This window comes from Etheostoma spectabile, chromosome 15 (assembly GCF_008692095.1).
Source record: "Etheostoma spectabile isolate EspeVRDwgs_2016 chromosome 15, UIUC_Espe_1.0, whole genome shotgun sequence".
In the NCBI taxonomy this organism is placed as follows: domain Eukaryota; kingdom Metazoa; phylum Chordata; class Actinopteri; order Perciformes; family Percidae; genus Etheostoma; species Etheostoma spectabile.
The window spans coordinates 33,719,616-33,725,896 of record NC_045747.1 but is presented as its reverse complement, the minus strand read 5'-3'; the positions used below and the strand labels follow the sequence as shown (position 1 = coordinate 33,725,896).

At 44.4% G+C, this 6,281-nt stretch overlaps 1 pseudogene; it reads right to left on the bottom strand.

The window, feature by feature from the left end:
• Positions 1-2,741: 2,741 nt before the first annotated feature.
• Positions 2,742-6,281, bottom strand: part of LOC116702592 (hydroxyacid oxidase 1-like) — a 6,951-nt pseudogene continuing 3,411 nt past the window's right edge.

Genomic DNA, 6,281 nt, shown 5'->3' with positions numbered 1-6,281 from the left:
TGGGACTGTGTCCACCACAAGTGAATGTGTCCTTCTTGTCCTACGGCAAATAGCAGTTATGGGCTGTTGTTGACAGCATGGAGAGGAGTTGTGGTCAGAGGGGGGATCATGGGAAAAGGAAAGCCCAAAAACAAGCAAAAAACACAAATTTAGTCACACAAAAAACAAAATCTTTTTAGTCTGTTTCCAAAAAAACAATGCAAGAATCTATCCAGGATGGACATGTTTAGGGAGTGTGTGTGTGATCCATGTTGATTCTGTTTCTCTTCTTGTACTGACATCAGGGGAAGATGAGATGGTACAGGCAACCCGTATAAAATACCCGTATAATAATAATACTCCATTTTATTTGTAATGACTCATATTTAAGAACAAGTCAAAGTGTACAGGTAATTCATAAAAGCAAGGTAAAAGCATCAGTTTAAAATATATAAATAGTGTGGTGTAGATGCAGAGAGCAGCATGTAGAGGGGTGTATTCTCATAGGAGGTTGGTCGGGGGGGGTTGAGGGGTCAAACGCAGGACTTTCACCAGGAGAGCGGGGCTCATGTCCTTGTGTTTCCCAAAGGGAGATTTAGCATCAAGGCACCTCACCAAGCGTCCGTATTTAACGCGATTTATTATTATTATTTGACTTAATTGATCCAATCCATTATTTTCTGCGTTAGTCATCAACTACACACAGGCCTGAAATACACACACGGCTCAGGAAATTTAGCACAATGGGGAGAGTCAGAAGGAGGGGTGCCAGCTGGACCAGCACCTGAGCTGTTGTGGGGGGAGGGGTGGGGGGGGGGGGGGGGGGTATAGTGTATAGGATAGGGTACGCGCAGTGCCCAGGAGCTGAAGTGGCATCTCCAGCCCCAAACCAAACTTCGTTCTTGGTTCGTATGGGGACTTGAACTTGCGACCCAACCGATGGGACTGAAATACTGCCCCCCCCCCTGTTGGAGTTGAATGTGTGCTCCAGAAGTCTGGTCACTCTCATTCTCTAGCTTGTAGGTCTTGTAGCTCCTCTGGAGAAACTGGGACTTATACAACTCTGGTCCCATATGCTGTAGTACTCTCCAGAACTGGAAACACAAACTGAATCTGTGGAGTCCTCCTTTAGGGGTCAGTGTCCAGGACGTGATAGGCTCGTGAGCTTTTTTTTCAGCAAACCAACACACGCCAAAGTCATTCAAACAGCCGTGTCTAGGAAGACCATCAACTGATCCTGGATAAGCTTTGGACAGATGTCTCAGGAGACAGGAATATGCGTTGCATTGACAAATTCCACATTTCATTCCACAAGTTTCCAGGAACTGCCAGAAATTACCAGTTGATGGGCGGCTGGCTCACTTCACACACGTGGAAATGACTGTTCTCATAGTTTGGACTAAAAATCACAGAACGGTCCCCAAATATTTGATCTGCTAAATCGTTCAGCTTTATTCAGCACCTAGAGCACGGAAAGTTAAAGGATCATTTCATAACACTCGTTTGTTTTTTAATAAATTTGAACGAGAGACAGCTTTAACTGTCTCTACACATAGTATGACACAGCACTCAAGTAGGATCTCACGTTTAAAATGTTCTTGATATAAAAGTGGATATGATCATTATTATGGTGTTTTTTTCTTAAGTAACATCATCTATGCACAGCCATTCGTCTCTGGCAGCACTCCGGGTCCTCCCAGTGAGTGTGACATCACAGATTTGCTATATTGACGGGTTCATTTGATAATAATCATGAAGATATTTATGTCAGTAAATGTTGCGATGGAAATTAGCGTAATCTAAAACAAGCTCACACGTCCGGCCCCACTGGCAATAGAATGGAAACACACACACACACACACACACACACACACACACACACACACACACACACGGTGTCCCAGTGGACTCAGTGATGCATGCCAAGGACACAGCATGGACCAGCTTTCTGTCAAAAGAGGACTACATCGCTCCCTGCAGGTACAAGAAGGAGAAATAAGGACTGAAAAGTTATGGATGGTTCTCAGAATTAAAAACGACTGCAACACAACTACATGTTTAAGATATTGCTGATTATGTCTTATTGTATAGTTCATGATTTTCTGATCTTTGTCGCAAAGTTAACCCCCCGGGTCAATTACGATTTGACATTTTTTGTCCCTTTTTCAGACTTTTTTTTAGTTTTCACTAACACCACTTTGCTACCACTACTTTTTGGAATTCATGGTTAATAACCCTGATTTATATAGAATTATTCCTGATATTTGAGTTAAAAAAGCAGAAATTCAGAATTATTGGGACTAATAGTTAAGATCAAAGGAATGAAAGTGATCAGCTGTATTTGCAAAGAGCGTTGGAAGGAATCCAATCCATTTTTTTGTGGTAATTTGATTAAAAAGAAACTCATATTTCAGATATGGACATTTTTTAAAGGGTCAGATTTGACAGCGGACGCAATAGCTTGGCCTCTGTACCTGTACCACACAGACAGACACCTGTCCCCCCCCAAACATTTAACATTTTTAGGTGTTAATACTCACACAATTATTTGAATATATTATGTACAATCAACATGGTTTTAATGATATTTCATATTTGATGGTCTCAGATGGGGTAGATCTTGACCCCCCCCCCTCCCCTGTCTTGGCTAGAGAGAAAACCACCATGCATTTGATCCAACTGAACTGGTTTAATTTTAGGTGCCACATTCACTTACTCCAAGACCCTGGCCAGCCTTACAACTTAGATGATGTGTTTTTTCAGGTAAAACATTTAACAATATTAAAAAAAAATATTAAAATCATTTGACAAGCGAATGTCCAATGAACCAACGAGAATGTGTTGCCTGGTGATTCCTGCAGCAGGTTCTCTCTCACATCCTGGACGTGAAGTCCACTCTCCGGAACAGAGGACCGGTTCACCTCGGAAACCGAACGACAACCTACCACACACACACACACACACACACACACACACACACACACACCCAACAACACACCACAACACACACAACACACACAGAAGACAGACAGACAGACAGCCAGACAGACAGACAGACAGACAGACAGACACAGACACCACCACACACCAACACACCACAACCACACACACACACACAGAATGGAGAAAAGAGTTGTAGGCGTGTGTTTTTCGCACCGTGTGTGTGGGTGTGGTGTGGTGTGTATGTGTGTGTTACCTGACAGGGCCATAGCCAGATGCAGTTCCTCTTTTAGAAGTTTCAGAACCTTGTGAATCCTTGTTCCCGGACACACACACCACGCACACCACACACACACCACACACACACACCACACACACACACACACACACACACACACCACACACACACACAACACACAACACAAAGAGAATGTAGTTTTTTTTAAATGAACTAGCTAGTCTGAGGTTTTAATATAATGTGTCTTTGTTTGTTCCGTGCTAATTGACTTTAACGTCACAAACACATTAGTAGCGAATGGAAATTGAAATTTTCTTATGGCATCAGAGTGATTGGGGGTTGGGACTCCCAGACCCCCCCCCCCCCCCCCCCCCCCTTTCTGATTAGGGCTCACCGACAGGCGAGACCCCACAGCACCGGTCGGCCGACGAAGACAGCCTTCGCCCAGAGCTAGGGCCTTGAGGACGTCCGTCCCTCGCCGCACTCCTCCGTCCATGAAGACGTCACAGCGACTCTGCACTGCCCTCACTACCTCCTCCAGGACGTCTATCTACACACACACACACACACACACACACACACACACACACACACACACACACACTTACTCTACTTCATGTTTATACTGTCACAAAAAGTACATTTAATAGGCGTCTTTATGTTACTTTCAACAAATCCTATGAAAAATAAGTAGTAGTAGTAGTAGTAGTAATTTAGGGATTTTGTCTGCACTTCACCAATTGACTACTGCTGCCATTTTGTAAAATCAGGGTCAACAACTGCAACTTTGTGTTTTTCTGGGTTGAACATTTCAACGTTTCGTTGTTCTTTTTCTACACTTTTCTTGACGTTCATTCCTATTTTTTTGTCAAATCAACAATCTCTTTGTCGCTTTTCATGCACTAATAGAGAGATTTCAAAGTGTGTGTGTGGGGGGGGGGGGGGCTGCTAGTGCTGGATCAGCGCCCTGAGCAGTTGAGGGGGGGTTCGATGCCTTGCTCAAGAGCACCTGGCAGTGCCCGGGAAGTAAAGTTTTTCTGAAAATGTTGTTTAAATATGCAAATGAGGCATTATCCAATGCTAACTTTTTTGGTGAATTTAGGAAATATTAATAAAACATTTGTAGGTGCAAATAGACAACGTGTAGTAAAACAATCACCTACTTATGTATTTGGGATGTTTTACCAGCTACCGTCTGTCTGGGACCAAACCTCCAACTTGTTTTGCCACTTTTATGTCATTGTACTGTTTATTTTGCTCACACACACACACACACACACACCCAACACACACACACACCGTGCAGGAACCACTCCAGCTGTCGAGCTGTGATTGGATACCAGGATGCCATCGGCTCCGTACTTCACAGCTGGGCGCATCCTCACTGACACGCACACACACCACACACACCACACACACACACACACAACAAACACACAAACACACACACACACACACACCACACAACACACACACACACACACACACACAGAGAAAAAAAACTTGATGATTTGAGTTTTCAGAGATGTATTGGCAAAGCTAAAGCTTCATGAACCATTGTTCGTATATGTTGACTCCCCTAGATGTCATTGGTTGCTTATAGAAAGTCTCAAAAAATGATAATTCAGTGTACTTTCAACCCTTTGTTGAACGGAGAGCGCCATCTAGTGGACTCAGAACATAAAGATGCATTTCTTAATGCCAGGAGGGCAAATACGGGCAACATCTAAAACACACTTAAAAAGAAATGTAAATGTTGACAAAACAAATCTAAAATTGATGATTAATAATGATGTATACTGAATCCCGCGAGGGGAAATTACAATTTACATAATTGTTGTTATTACACACAGGCCTGAACTTCACACACACACACACACACACACACATGCTCAGTACCTATACATGCACTAATGGAGAGATGTCAGAGTGAGGAAAGGGGGGGGTGCCCATGGAAAGACACCACAAGCAGTTGGGGGTTCGATGCCTTGCTCAAGAGCACCTTGGCAGTGCCCAGGAGGTGAACTGGCACCTCTCCAGCTACCAGTCCACCATCATACTTTGGTCACTAATCAACTAACGATGAACTAATGTTATTGTGTGTGTGTGTGTGTGTGTGTGTGTGTGTGTGTGTGTGTGTGTGTGTGTGTGTGTGTGTGTACCATTGAGTAGTCCTTTCACAATCACAGGAAGACGTGTGTGTTTTCTCAGCACGTGTGGCGTCCCAGCACAGAGTGGGATCTATCGCCTTGGCAACGTACACAGCCAATCCATGTCGTCGCCGTAGTTTCCCTCAGAGAACGCCGTGGAGGCCGAGGAGAAAGTTCGACTGCTGAACGAAAACCCACACACACACACACACACACACACACACACACACACACACAGACACACAGGATGAATTGTTAGAGTGGGACACACTCTGCAGTCTCCATGGTGTGCTGTGTTTGGTTCCTACCTCAGGTGTGGGGGCAGTTTAAAGCGGTTGCGCATGTCATCCCATCTCCTCCCCAGGTACGGCGTATCCACGGTAACAAAGATCGCTTTGTAGCCCGCCTCTTCTGCCCGGCGGACCAATGACAGCGTGAGCCCTCTGTCTTTGTAGATGTACAGCTGCAGCCACAGGACACCGTCTCCTGAGGCGGTCATCGATGTCATCACTTCCTCTATGGTGGAGGTGGCCCAGGAGCTCAGCATCATGCCCGTGCCTGCTGCTCGGCATGCTGGGTAGACACGTTATATCACGGGCTCAAGAAAACTTATGAACGGAGTATTATTACCACACCTTGAACATGGACTCCTCCTGAGTACTGAGAAATATTGGAATGAGCCTCAGCCTCAGCGATGTGTTTTCATATCCTTTTATCATCCTCAAGTCAAAACGTCTCCGTTATGAAATGACAACATGACTCACAAACAGCTTCCATCCATAGGATTACCCCGCACACACACACTCCATCTAGCCCCATCTTAATTATGTACGCAAATCTTCCTGTCATTTCAAATGACGAGCTTGGACATCCGGCTGGAAAAAGGACATATATATATATATAATTCTATATACATGAGGGTTATTGACCATGAATTCCAAAAAGGAGTGTAAAACTAGTGGTAGTAAGGTGGA